Raw genomic sequence first — 13869 nt, forward strand, 5'->3', positions numbered from 1 at the left:
TGTCTCATACACCTGTTACACCTGTTACCTCTGTTACCCCTGTTACCTCTGTTATGTCTCATACACCTGTTACACCTGTTACCTCTGTTACCCCTGTTTCCCCTGTTATGTCTCATACACCTGTTACCTCTGTTACCCCTGTTACCCCTGTTATGTCTCATACACCTGTTACACCTGTTACCTCTGTTACCCCTGCTACCTCTGTTACCCCTGTTACGTCTGTTACCTCTCTTACTTTTCTTACCCTTGTTACCTCTGTTACCCCTGTTATGTCTCATACATCTGTTACACCTGTTACCTCTGTTACCTCTTTTACCCTGTTACCTATGTTACCTCTGTTACCTATGTTACCCATGTTACCCCTGCTACCTCTGTTACCCCTGTTACCTCTGTTACCTCTCTTACTTTTGTTACCCCTGTTACCTCTGTTACCCCTGTTACCCCTGTTATCCCTATTATCCCTATTACCTCTGTTACCTCTGTTACCAGTGTTACCCCGTTACGCCTTTTACGATACATCTGTAACCACTGTTAAGCCTGTTCTCTTGTTACCCCTGCTACCTCTGTTACCTCTGTTACCCCTGTTACCTCTGTTACCAGTGTTACCCCATTACGCCTTTTACGATACATCTGTAACCACTGTTAAGCCTGTTCTCTTGTTACCTCTGTTACCCCTGTTATCCCTGTTACCTCTGTTACCTCTGTTATTCATGTTACCTCTGTTACCCTTTTTTCCTCTGTTACCCCTGTTACCTCTGTTACCTGTTACACCTGTTACCTCTGTTACCCATGTTACTTCTGTTATTCATGTTACCTCTGTTACCCTTTTTGCCTCTGTAACCCCTGTTACCCCAGTTACACCTGTGACCTCTGCTACCCATGTTACCTCTGTTACTCATGTTACCTCTGTAACCCTTTTTGCCTCTGTTACCCCTGTTACCCCAGTTACACCTGTGACCTCTGCTACCCATGTTACCTCTGTTACTCATGTTACCTCTGTAACCCTTTTTGCCTCTGTTACCCCTGTTACCCCAGTTACACCTGTGACCTCTGCTACCCATGTTACCTCTGTTACTCATGTTACCTCTGTAACCCTTTTTGCCTCTGTTACCCCTGTTACGATACTCCTGTTACCTCTGTTGCCTCTGTTACTCATGTTACCTCTGTAACCCTTTTTGCCTCTGTTACCCCTGTTACGATACCTCTGTTCCCTTTGTTACGATACTCCTGTTACATCTGTTACCCTGTTACCTCTGTTACCCCTATTACCATACATCTGTTACCCCTGTTACCATACCTCTGTTACCTCTAGTACCCCGTTATCTTTGGTACCCCTGTTACCATACCTCTGTTACCACTGTTACCTCTCTTACCCCTGTTACTTATGTTACCCCTGTTACCCCTGTTACTTATGTTACCTCTGTTACCATACCTCTGTTACCCTTGTTACCTCTGGGGCAGCAGGTAGCCCAGGTGGTAGCCCATCCCAGAGCAAACAAGATTAAAACAAATCTGTCCTTGAGCAAGACACTAAACCCTAATTGCTCCAGGGATGCCACTGATAATTGCAGACACTGGCTGTGACCCATTCTCAGGGGGTGTTGGGATATGTAAATAAGATATTTCCAATTAATACCAAACTTGTACAAATAGGACAAATATAAGCACCCACCAAATTATTATTATTAATATTGCCTGTTACGCCTGTTACCATAATCTCTCTCTGTACCATATCATATGACCCCGAAGGATGCTATTATTTTGACTGTCTGTCTTTCTGACTTTCTGTTGTGGAAATTCCACTTCACTTCAGTTTGCTCCTCAATACCTGCACATTGGTTGGAGAGCAAGGTAGCAGCAGTGTTTCCTTCCCTTCTGTCTGTCTTTCCGCCCAAACCTCTATTTCTCCTGGTCTTGATGATGTCCTCTCTGTCTCTCTATGGTCTTGATGTGGTCCTCTCTATCTCTCTATAGTCATGATGTGGTCCTCTCTGTCTCTCTATGGTCTTGATGTGGTCCTCTCTATCTCTCTATAGTCATGATGTGGTCCTCTCTGTCTCTCTATGGTCTTGATGATGTCCTCTCTGTCTCTGTATGGTCTTGATGATGTCCTCTCTGTCTCTCTATGGCCTTGATGTGGTCCTCTCTGTCTCTCTATGGTCTTGATGTGCTCCTCTCTGTCTATCTATGGTCTTGATGTGGTCCTCTCTGTCTCTCTATGGTCTTGATGTGGTCCTCTCTGTCTCTGTATGGTCTTGATATTGTCCTCTCTGTCTCTGTATGATCTTGATGTTGTCCTCTCTGTCTCTCTATGGTCTTGATGTGGTCCTCTCTGTCTCTGTATGGTCTTGATGTTGTCCTCTCTGTCTCTCTATAGTCATGATGTGGTCCTCTCTGTCTCTCTATGGTCTTGATGTGGTCCTCTCTATCTCTCTATAGTCATGATGTGGTCCTCTCTGTCTCTCTATGGTCTTGATGTGGTCCTCTCTATCTCTCTATAGTCATGATGTGGTCCTCTCTGTCTCTCTATGGTCTTGATGATGTCCTTTCTGTCTCTGTATGGTCTTGATGATGTCCTCTCTGTCTCTCTATGGCCTTGATGTGGTCCTCTCTGTCTCTGTATGGTTTTGATGATGTCCTCTCTGTCTCTCTATGGTCTTGATGTGGTCCTCTCTGTCTCTCTATGGCCTTGATGTTGTCCTCTCTGTCTCTGTATGATCTTGCTGTGGTCCTCTCTGTCTCTGTATGGTCTTGATGTGCTCCTCTCTGTCTCTGTATGGTCTTGATGTGGTCCTTTCTGTCTCTCTATGGTCTTGATGTGGTCCTCTCTGTCTCTGTATGGTCTTGATGTTGTCCTCTCTGTCTCTGTATGATCTTGATGTGGTCCTCTCTGTCTCTCTATGTTCTTGATGTGGTCCTCTCTGTCTCTATGGTCTTGATGTGGTCCTCTCTGTCTCTCTATTGTCTTTATGTGGTCCTCTCTGTCTCTATATGGTCTTGATGTTGTCCTCTCTGTCTCTGTATGATCTTGATGTGGTCCTCTCTGTCTCTCTATGGTCTTGATGTTGTCCTCTCTGTCTCTGTATGATCTTGATGTGGTCCTGTCTGTCTCTCTATGGTCTTGATGTGGTCCCCTCTGTCTCCGTATGGTCTTGATGTGGTCCTCTCTGTCTCTGTATGGTTTTGATGATGTCCTCTAGGTCTCTCTATGGTCTTGATGTGGTCCTCTCTGTCTCTCTATGGTCTTTATGTGGTCCTCTCTGTCTCTATATGGTCTTGATGTGGTCCTCTCTGTCTATGTATGGTCTTGATATTGTCCTCTCTGTCTCTGTATGGTCTTGATGTGGTCCTCTCTGTCTCTCTATTGTCTTGATGTGGTCCTCTCTGTCTCTCTATGGCCTTGATGTGGTCCTCTCTGTCTCTCTATGGTCTTGATGTGGTCCTCTCTGTCTCTGTATGGTCTTGATGTTGTCCTCTCTGTCTCTGTATGATCTTGCTGTGGTCCTCTCTGTCTCTCTATGGCCTTGATGTTGTCCTCTCTGTCTCTGTATGATCTTGCTGTGGTCCTCTCTGTCTCTGTATGATCTTGCTGTGGTCCTCTCTGTCTCTGTATGGTCTTGATGTGGTCCTTTCTGTCTCTCTATGGTCTTGATGTGGTCCTCTCTGTCTCTGTATGATCTTGATGTGGTCCTCTCTGTCTCTCTATGGTCTTGATGTGGTCCTCTCTGTCTGTATGGTCTTGATGTGGTCCTCTCTGTCTCTCTATGGTCTTTATGTGGTCCTCTCTGTCTCTATATGGTCTTGATGTGGTCCTCTCTGTCTATGTATGGTCTTGATATTGTCCTCTCTGTCTCTGTATGGTCTTGATGTGGTCCTCTCTGTCTCTCTATTGTCTTGATGTGGTCCTCTCTGTCTCTCTATGGCCTTGATGTGGTCCTCTCTGTCTCTCTATGGTCTTGATGTGGTCCTCTCTGTCTCTCTATGGTCTTGATGTTGTCCTCTCTGTCTCTGTATGATCTTGCTGTGGTCCTCTCTGTCTCTCTATGGCCTTGATGTTGTCCTCTCTGTCTCTGTATGATCTTGCTGTGGTCCTCTCTGTCTCTGTATGGTCTTGATGTGCTCCTCTCTGTCTCTGTATGGTCTTGATGTGGTCCTTTCTGTCTCTCTATGGTCTTGATGTGGTCCTCTCTGTCTCTGTATGGTCTTGATGTTGTCCTCTCTGTCTCTGTATGATCTTGATGTGGTCCTCTCTGTCTCTCTATGTTCTTGATGTGGTCCTCTCTGTCTCTATGGTCTTGATGTGGTCCTCTCTGTCTCTCTATTGTCTTTATGTGGTCCTCTCTGTCTCTCTATTGTCTTTATGTGGTCCTCTCTGTCTCTCTATTGTCTTTATGTGGTCCTCTCTGTCTCTATATGGTCTTGATGTTGTCCTCTCTGTCTCTGTATGATCTTGATGTGGTCCTCTCTGTCTCTCTATGGTCTTGATGTTGTCCTCTCTGTCTCTGTATGATCTTGATGTGGTCCTGTCTGTCTCTCTATGGTCCTGATGTGGTCCCCTCTGTCTCCGTATGGTCTTGATGTGGTCCTCTCTGTCTCTGTATGGTTTTGATGATGTCCTCTAGGTCTCTCTATGGTCTTGATGTGGTCCTCTCTGTCTCTCTATGGTCTTTATGTGGTCCTCTCTGTCTCTATATGGTCTTGATGTGGTCCTCTCTGTCTATGTATGGTCTTGATATTGTCCTCTCTGTCTCTGTATGGTCTTGATGTGGTCCTCTCTGTCTCTCTATTGTCTTGATGTGGTCCTCTCTGTCTCTCTATGGCCTTGATGTGGTCCTCTCTGTCTCTCTATGGTCTTGATGTGGTCCTCTCTGTCTCTGTATGGTCTTGATGTTGTCCTCTCTGTCTCTGTATGATCTTGCTGTGGTCCTCTCTGTCTCTCTATGGCCTTGATGTTGTCCTCTCTGTCTCTGTATGATCTTGCTGTGGTCCTCTCTGTCTCTGTATGATCTTGCTGTGGTCCTCTCTGTCTCTCTATGGCCTTGATGTTGTCCTCTCTGTCTCTGTATGGTCTTGATGTGGTCCTCTCTGTCTTCGTATGGTCTTGATGTGGTCCTCTCTGTCTCTGTATGGTCTTGATGTGGTCCTTTCTGTCTCTCTATGGTCTTGATGTGGTCCTCTCTGTCTCTGTATGATCTTGATGTGGTCCTCTCTGTCTCTCTATGGTCTTGATGTGGTCCTCTCTGTCTGTATGGTCTTGATGTGGTCCTCTCTGTCTCTCTATGGTCTTTATGTGGTCCTCTCTGTCTCTATATGGTCTTGATGTGGTCCTCTCTGTCTATGTATGGTCTTGATATTGTCGTCTCTGTCTCTGTATGGTCTTGATGTGGTCCTCCCTGTCTCTCTATTGTCTTGATGTGGTCCTCTCTGTCTCTCTATGGCCTTGATGTGGTCCTCTCTGTCTCTCTATGGTCTTGATGTGGTCCTCTCTGTCTCTCTATGGTCTTGATGTTGTCCTCTCTGTCTCTGTATGATCTTGCTGTGGTCCTCTCTGTCTCTCTATGGCCTTGATGTTGTCCTCTCTGTCTCTGTATGATCTTGCTGTGGTCCTCTCTGTCTCTGTATGGTCTTGATGTGCTCCTCTCTGTCTCTGTATGGTCTTGATGTGGTCCTTTCTGTCTCTCTATGGTCTTGATGTGGTCCTCTCTGTCTCTGTATGGTCTTGATGTTGTCCTCTCTGTCTCTGTATGATCTTGATGTGGTCTTCTCTGTCTCTCTATGGTCTTGATGTGGTCCTCTCTGTCTCCGTATGGTCTTGATGTGGTCCTCTCTGTCTCTGTATGGTCTTGATGTGGTCCTTTCTGTCTCTCTATGGTCTTGATGTGGTCCTCTCTGTCTCTGTATGGTCTTGATGTTGTCCTCTCTGTCTCTGTATGATCTTGATGTGGTCCTCTCTGTCTCTCTATGTTCTTGATGTGGTCCTCTCTGTCTCTATGGTCTTGATGTGGTCCTCTCTGTCTCTCTATTGTCTTTATGTGGACCTCTCTGTCTCTATATGGTCTTGATGTTGTCCTCTCTGTCTCTGTATGATCTTGATGTGGTCCTCTCTGTCTCTCTATGGTCTTGATGTGGTCCCCTCTGTCTCCGTATGGTCTTGATGTGGTCCTCTCTGTCTCTGTATGGTCTTGATGTGGTCCTCTCTGTCTCTCTATGGTCTTGATGTGGTCCTCTCTGTCTCTGTATGGTTTTGATGTTGTCCTCTCTGTCTCTATATGATCTTGATGTGGTCCTCTCTGTCTCTCTATGGTCTTGATGTGATCCTCTCTGTCTCTCTATGGCCTTGATGTGGTCCTCTCTGTCTCTCTATGGTCTTGATGTGGTCCTCTCTGTCTCTGTATGGTCTTGATGTTGTCCTCTCTGTCTCTGTATGATCTTGATGTGGTCCTCTCTGTCTCTCTATGGTCTTGATGTGGTCCTCTCTGTCTTCGTATGGTCTTGATGTGGTCCTCTCTGTCTCTGTATGGTCTTGATGTGGTCCTTTCTGTCTCTCTATGGTCTTGATGTGGTCCTCTCTGTCTCTGTATGATCTTGATGTGGTCCTCTCTGTCTCTCTATGGTCTTGATGTGGTCCTCTCTGTCTCTATGGTCTTGATGTGGTCCTCTCTGTCTCTCTATGGTCTTTATGTGGTCCTCTCTGTCTCTATATGGTCTTGATGTAGTCCTCTCTGTCTATGTATGGTCTTGATATTGTCCTCTCTGTCTCTGTATGGTCTTGATGTGGTCCTCTCTGTCTCTCTATTGTCTTGATGTGGTCCTCTCTGTCTCTCTATGGCCTTGATGTGGTCCTCTCTGTCTCTCTATGGTCTTGATGTGGTCCTCTCTGTCTCTGTATGGTCTTGATGTTGTCCTCTCTGTCTCTGTATGATCTTGCTGTGGTCCTCTCTGTCTCTCTATGGCCTTGATGTTGTCCTCTCTGTCTCTGTATGATCTTGCTGTGGTCCTCTCTGTCTCTGTATGATCTTGATGTGGTCCTCTCTGTCTCTCTATGTTCTTGATGTGGTCCTCTCTGTCTCTATGGTCTTGATGTGGTCCTCTCTGTCTCTCTATTGTCTTTATGTGGTCCTCTCTGTCTCTATATGGTCTTGATGTTGTCCTCTCTGTCTCTGTATGATCTTGATGTGGTCCTCTCTGTCTCTCTATGGTCTTGATGTTGTCCTCTCTGTCTCTGTATGATCTTGATGTGGTCCTGTCTGTCTCTCTATGGTCCTGATGTGGTCCCCTCTGTCTCCGTATGGTCTTGATGTGGTCCTCTCTGTCTCTGTATGGTTTTGATGATGTCCTCTAGGTCTCTCTTTGGTCTTGATGTGGTCCTCTCTGTCTCTGTATGGTCTTGATGTTGTCCTCTCTGTCTCTGTATGATCTTGATGTGGTACTCTCTGTCTCTCTATTGTCTTGATGTGATCCTCTCTGTCTCTCTATGGCCTTGATGTGGTCCTCTCTGTCTCTCTATGGTCTTGATGTGGTCCTCTCTGTCTCTGTATGGTCTTGATGTTGTCCTCTCTGTCTCTGTATGATCTTGATGTGGTCCTCTCTGTCTCTCTATGGTCTTGATGTGGTCCTCTCTGTCTCTGTATGATCTTGATGTGGTCCTCTCTGTCTCTCTATGGTCTTGATGTGGTCCTCTCTGTCTCTATGGTCTTGATGTGGTCCTCTCTGTCTCTCTATTGTCTTTATGTGGTCCTCTCTGTCTCTATATGGTCTTGATGTGGTCCTCTCTGTCTATGTATGGTCTTGATATTGTCCTCTCTGTCTCTGTATGGTCTTGATGTGGTCCTCTCTGTCTCTCTATTGTCTTGATGTGGTCCTCTCTGTCTCTCTATGGCCTTGATGTGGTTCTCTCTGTCTCTCTATGGTCTTGATGTGGTCCTCTCTGTCTCTGTATGGTCTTGATGTTGTCCTCTCTGTCTCTGTATGATCTTGCTGTGGTCCTCTCTGTCTCTCTATGGCCTTGATGTTGTCCTCTCTGTCTCTGTATGGTCTTGATGTGGTCCTCTCTGTCTTCGTATGGTCTTGATGTGGTCCTCTCTGTCTCTGTATGGTCTTGATGTGGTCCTTTCTGTCTCTCTATGGTCTTGATGTGGTCCTCTCTGTCTCTGTATGATATTGATGTGGTCCTCTCTGTCTCTCTATGGTCTTGATGTGGTCCTCTCTGTCTCTATGGTCTTGATGTGGTCCTCTCTGTCTCTCTATGGTCTTTATGTGGTCCTCTCTGTCTCTGTATGATCTTGATGTGGTCCTCTCTGTCTCTCTATGTTCTTGATGTGGTCCTTTCTGTCTCTATGGTCTTGATGTGGTCCTCTCTGTCTCTCTATTGTCTTTATGTGGTCCTCTCTGTCTCTCTATTGTCTTTATGTGGTCTTCTCTGTCTCTATATGGTCTTTATGTTGTCCTTTCTGTCTCTGTATGATCTTGATGTGGTCTTCTCTGTCTCTCTATGGTCTTGATGTGGTCCTCTCTGTCTCCGTATGGTCTTGATGTGGTCCTCTCTGTCTCTGTATGGTCTTGATGTGGTCCTTTCTGTCTCTCTATGGTCTTGATGTGGTCCTCTCTGTCTCTGTATGGTCTTGATGTTGTCCTCTCTGTCTCTGTATGATCTTGATGTGGTCCTCTCTGTCTCTCTATGTTCTTGATGTGGTCCTCTCTGTCTCTATGGTCTTGATGTGGTCCTCTCTGTCTCTCTATTGTCTTTATGTGGACCTCTCTGTCTCTATATGGTCTTGATGTTGTCCTCTCTGTCTCTGTATGATCTTGATGTGGTCCTCTCTGTCTCTCTGTGGTCTTGATGTGGTCCCCTCTGTCTCCGTATGGTCTTGATGTGGTCCTCTCTGTCTCTGTATGGTCTTGATGTGGTCCTCTCTGTCTCTCTATGGTCTTGATGTGGTCCTCTCTGTCTCTGTATGGTTTTGATGTTGTCCTCTCTGTCTCTATATGATCTTGATGTGGTACTCTCTGTCTCTCTATTGTCTTGATGTGATCCTCTCTGTCTCTCTATGGCCTTGATGTGGTCCTCTCTGTCTCTCTATGGTCTTGATGTGGTCCTCTCTGTCTCTGTATGGTCTTGATGTTGTCCTCTCTGTCTCTGTATGATCTTGATGTGGTCCTCTCTGTCTCTCTATGGTCTTGATGTGGTCCTCTCTGTCTTCGTATGGTCTTGATGTGGTCCTCTCTGTCTCTGTATGGTCTTGATGTGGTCCTTTCTGTCTCTCTATGGTCTTGATGTGGTCCTCTCTGTCTCTGTATGATCTTGATGTGATCCTCTCTGTCTCTCTATGGTCTTGATGTGGTCCTCTCTGTCTCTATGGTCTTGATGTGGTCCTCTCTGTCTCTCTATGGTCTTTATGTGGTCCTCTCTGTCTCTATATGGTCTTGATGTGGTCCTCTCTGTCTATGTATGGTCTTGATATTGTCCTCTCTGTCTCTGTATGGTCTTGATGTGGTCCTCTCTGTCTCTCTATTGTCTTGATGTGGTCCTCTCTGTCTCTCTATGGCCTTGATGTGGTCCTCTCTGTCTCTCTATGGTCTTGATGTGGTCCTCTCTGTCTCTGTATGGTCTTGATGTTGTCCTCTCTGTCTCTGTATGATCTTGCTGTGGTCCTCTCTGTCTCTCTATGGCCTTGATGTTGTCCTCTCTGTCTCTGTATGATCTTGCTGTGGTCCTCTCTGTCTCTGTATGATCTTGATGTGGTCCTCTCTGTCTCTCTATGTTCTTGATGTGGTCCTCTCTGTCTCTATGGTCTTGATGTGGTCCTCTCTGTCTCTCTATTGTCTTTATGTGGTCCTCTCTGTCTCTATATGGTCTTGATGTTGTCCTCTCTGTCTCTGTATGATCTTGATGTGGTCCTCTCTGTCTCTCTATGGTCTTGATGTTGTCCTCTCTGTCTCTGTATGATCTTGATGTGGTCCTGTCTGTCTCTCTATGGTCCTGATGTGGTCCCCTCTGTCTCCGTATGGTCTTGATGTGGTCCTCTCTGTCTCTGTATGGTTTTGATGATGTCCTCTAGGTCTCTCTTTGGTCTTGATGTGGTCCTCTCTGTCTCCGTATGGTCTTGATGTGGTCCTCTCTGTCTCTGTATGGTCTTGATGTTGTCCTCTCTGTCTCTGTATGATCTTGATGTGGTACTCTCTGTCTCTCTATTGTCTTGATGTGATCCTCTCTGTCTCTCTATGGCCTTGATGTGGTCCTCTCTGTCTCTCTATGGTCTTGATGTGGTCCTCTCTGTCTCTGTATGGTCTTGATGTTGTCCTCTCTGTCTCTGTATGATCTTGATGTGGTCCTCTCTGTCTCTCTATGGTCTTGATGTGGTCCTCTCTGTCTCTGTATGATCTTGATGTGGTCCTTTCTGTCTCTCTATGGTCTTGATGTGGTCCTCTCTGTCTCTATGGTCTTGATGTGGTCCTCTCTGTCTCTCTATGGTCTTTATGTGGTCCTCTCTGTCTCTATATGGTCTTGATGTGGTCCTCTCTGTCTATGTATGGTCTTGATATTGTCCTCTCTGTCTCTGTATGGTCTTGATGTGGTCCTCTCTGTCTCTCTATTGTCTTGATGTGGTCCTCTCTGTCTCTCTATGGCCTTGATGTGGTTCTCTCTGTCTCTCTATGGTCTTGATGTGGTCCTCTCTGTCTCTGTATGGTCTTGATGTTGTCCTCTCTGTCTCTGTATGATCTTGCTGTGGTCCTCTCTGTCTCTCTATGGCCTTGATGTTGTCCTCTCTGTCTCTGTATGATCTTGCTGTGGTCCTCTCTGTCTCTGTATGGTCTTGATGTGCTCCTCTCTGTCTCTGTATGGTCTTGATGTGGTCCTCTCTGTCTTCGTATGGTCTTGATGTGGTCCTCTCTGTCTCTGTATGGTCTTGATGTGGTCCTTTCTGTCTCTCTATGGTCTTGATGTGGTCCTCTCTGTCTCTGTATGATCTTGATGTGGTCCTCTCTGTCTCTCTATGGTCTTGATGTGGTCCTCTCTGTCTCTATGGTCTTGATGTGGTCCTCTCTGTCTCTCTATGGTCTTGATGTGGTCCTCTCTGTCTCTATGGTCTTGATGTGGTCCTCTCTGTCTCTCTATGGTCTTTATGTGGTCCTCTCTGTCTCTATATGGTCTTGATGTGGTCCTCTCTGTCTATGTATGGTCTTGATATTGTCCTCTCTGTCTCTGTATGGTCTTGATGTGGTCCTCTCTGTCTCTCTATTGTCTTGATGTGGTCCTCTCTGTCTCTCTATGGCCTTGATGTGGTCCTCTCTGTCTCTCTATGGTCTTGATGTGGTCCTCTCTGTCTCTCTATGGCCTTGATGTTGTCCTCTCTGTCTCTGTATGATCTTGCTGTGGTCCTCTCTGTCTCTGTATGATCTTGCTGTGGTCCTCTCTGTCTCTCTATGGCCTTGATGTTGTCCTCTCTGTCTCTGTATGGTCTTGATGTGGTCCTCTCTGTCTTCGTATGGTCTTGATGTGGTCCTCTCTGTCTCTGTATGGTCTTGATGTGGTCCTTTCTGTCTCTCTATGGTCTTGATGTGGTCCTCTCTGTCTCTGTATGATATTGATGTGGTCCTCTCTGTCTCTCTATGGTCTTGATGTGGTCCTCTCTGTCTCTATGGTCTTGATGTGGTCCTCTCTGTCTCTCTATGGTCTTTATGTGGTCCTCTCTGTCTCTATATGGTCTTGATGTGGTCCTCTCTGTCTATGTATGGTCTTGATATTGTCCTCTCTGTCTCTGTATGGTCTTGATGTGGTCCTCTCTGTCTCTCTATTGTCTTGATGTGGTCCTCTCTGTCTCTCTATGGCCTTGATGTGGTCCTCTCTGTCTCTCTATGGTCTTGATGTGGTCCTCTCTGTCTCTCTATGGTCTTGATGTTGTCCTCTCTGTCTCTGTATGATCTTGCTGTGGTCCTCTCTGTCTCTCTATGGCCTTGATGTTGTCCTCTCTGTCTCTGTATGATCTTGCTGTGGTCCTCTCTGTCTCTGTATGGTCTTGATGTGCTCCTCTTTGTCTCTGTATGGTCTTGATGTGGTCCTTTCTGTCTCTCTATGGTCTTGATGTGGTCCTCTCTGTCTCTGTATGGTCTTGATGTTGTCCTCTCTGTCTCTGTATGATCTTGATGTGGTCCTCTCTGTCTCTCTATGTCCTTGATGTGGTCCTCTCTGTCTCTATGGTCTTGATGTGGTCCTCTCTGTCTCTCTATTGTCTTTATGTGGTCCTCTCTGTCTCTCTATTGTCTTTATGTGGTCCTCTCTGTCTCTATATGGTCTTTATGTTGTCCTCTCTGTCTCTGTATGATCTTGATGTGGTCCTCTCTGTCTCTCTATGGTCTTGATGTGGTCCTCTCTGTCTCCGTATGGTCTTGATGTGGTCCTCTCTGTCTCTGTATGGTCTTGATGTGGTCCTTTCTGTCTCTCTATGGTCTTGATGTGGTCCTCTCTGTCTCTGTATGATCTTGATGTGGTCCTCTCTGTCTCTCTATGTTCTTGATGTGGTCCTCTCTGTCTCTATGGTCTTGATGTGGTCCTCTCTGTCTCTCTATTGTCTTTATGTGGACCTCTCTGTCTCTATATGGTCTTGATGTTGTCCTCTCTGTCTCTGTATGGTCTTGATGTGGTCCCCTCTGTCTCCGTATGGTCTTGATGTGGTCCTCTCTGTCTCTGTATGGTTTTGATGATGTCCTCTCTGTCTCTCTATGGTCTTGATGTGGTCCTCTCTGTCTCTCTATGGTCTTGATGTGGTCCTCTCTGTCTCTGTATGGTCTTCATGTGGTCCTCTCTGTCTCTCTATGGTCTTGATGTGGTCCTCTTTGTCTCTCTATGGTCTTGATGTGGTCCTCTAAATCTCTGTATGGTCTTGATGTGTTGTCCTCTAAGTCTCTGTATGGTCTTGATGTGGTCCTCTCTGTCTTTGTATGGTCTTGATGTGGTCCTCTCTGTCTCTCTATGGTCTTGATGTGGTCCTCTCTGTCTCTCTATGGTCTTGATGTGTTGTCCTCTCTGTCTCTGTATGGTCTTCATTTGGTCCTCTCTGTCTCTGTATGGTCTTGATGTGGTCCTCTCTGTCTATCTATGGTCTTGATGTGGTCCTCTCTGTCTCTCTATGGTCTTGATGTGGTCCTCTAAATCTCTGTATGGTCTTGATGTGTTGTCCTCTAAGTCGCTGTATGGTCTTGATGTGGTCCTCTCTGTCTCTCTATGGTCTTGATGATGTCCTCTCTGTTTCTCCATGGTTTTGAATGCGAACACATTCTGACTATTCTGATTGGTTCCAGAAACCGATGGGTTGGGCCAGAGCCAGCCTACATTATGACATTATCAACTTGGTTAGATTTGTTAGAGGCAATCCAGTTTTCTACAATGTCGCTCATTTTGAAGTCACGACATCTAGGATGGCGGTTTCAGACTTGCATGTAGTGATTGATTGACCAGCAGAAAGGCAACTCTCTCTCTCTCTCTCTCTCTCTCTCTCTCTCTCAAACACACACGCATGCGTGCATTCACGCTCTCTCTTGTGGTTGAAGGCTGGTGTATACACTCTTGGAAAAATGGGTTCCAAAAGGGGTCTTCGGCTGTCCCCATAGGAGAACCCTTTTTGGTTCCAGGTAGAATCTATTTTGAGTTCCATGTACAGCCCTCTATAGAAACGGTTTTACATGGAACCAAAAATTGTTTTTCAAAGGGTTCTCCTATGGCGACAGATAGGATTTTTTCCCCTAAGAGTGTAGTGACAATGTCCTTTTGGAAAGGAAATTAACTTTGGAGAAGTGCCCCTCTCATTTGAAAACAATATTAACACTGTCATTTTCCTCTCCTATATCTATCAAAAATGTCATGTTTATGCC

General features: G+C 45.9%; 1 protein-coding gene across 1 annotated transcript in view; it reads left to right on the forward strand.

Annotated features, from left to right (window-relative positions):
• Positions 1-13869, forward strand: part of LOC116353477 (uncharacterized protein DDB_G0271670-like) — a 157394-nt gene that overhangs the window by 92769 nt on the left and 50756 nt on the right. The gene's annotated exons all lie outside the window — the stretch shown is intronic.

Source organism: Oncorhynchus kisutch, linkage group LG14 (assembly GCF_002021735.2).
Source record: "Oncorhynchus kisutch isolate 150728-3 linkage group LG14, Okis_V2, whole genome shotgun sequence".
Classification (NCBI taxonomy): domain Eukaryota; kingdom Metazoa; phylum Chordata; class Actinopteri; order Salmoniformes; family Salmonidae; genus Oncorhynchus; species Oncorhynchus kisutch.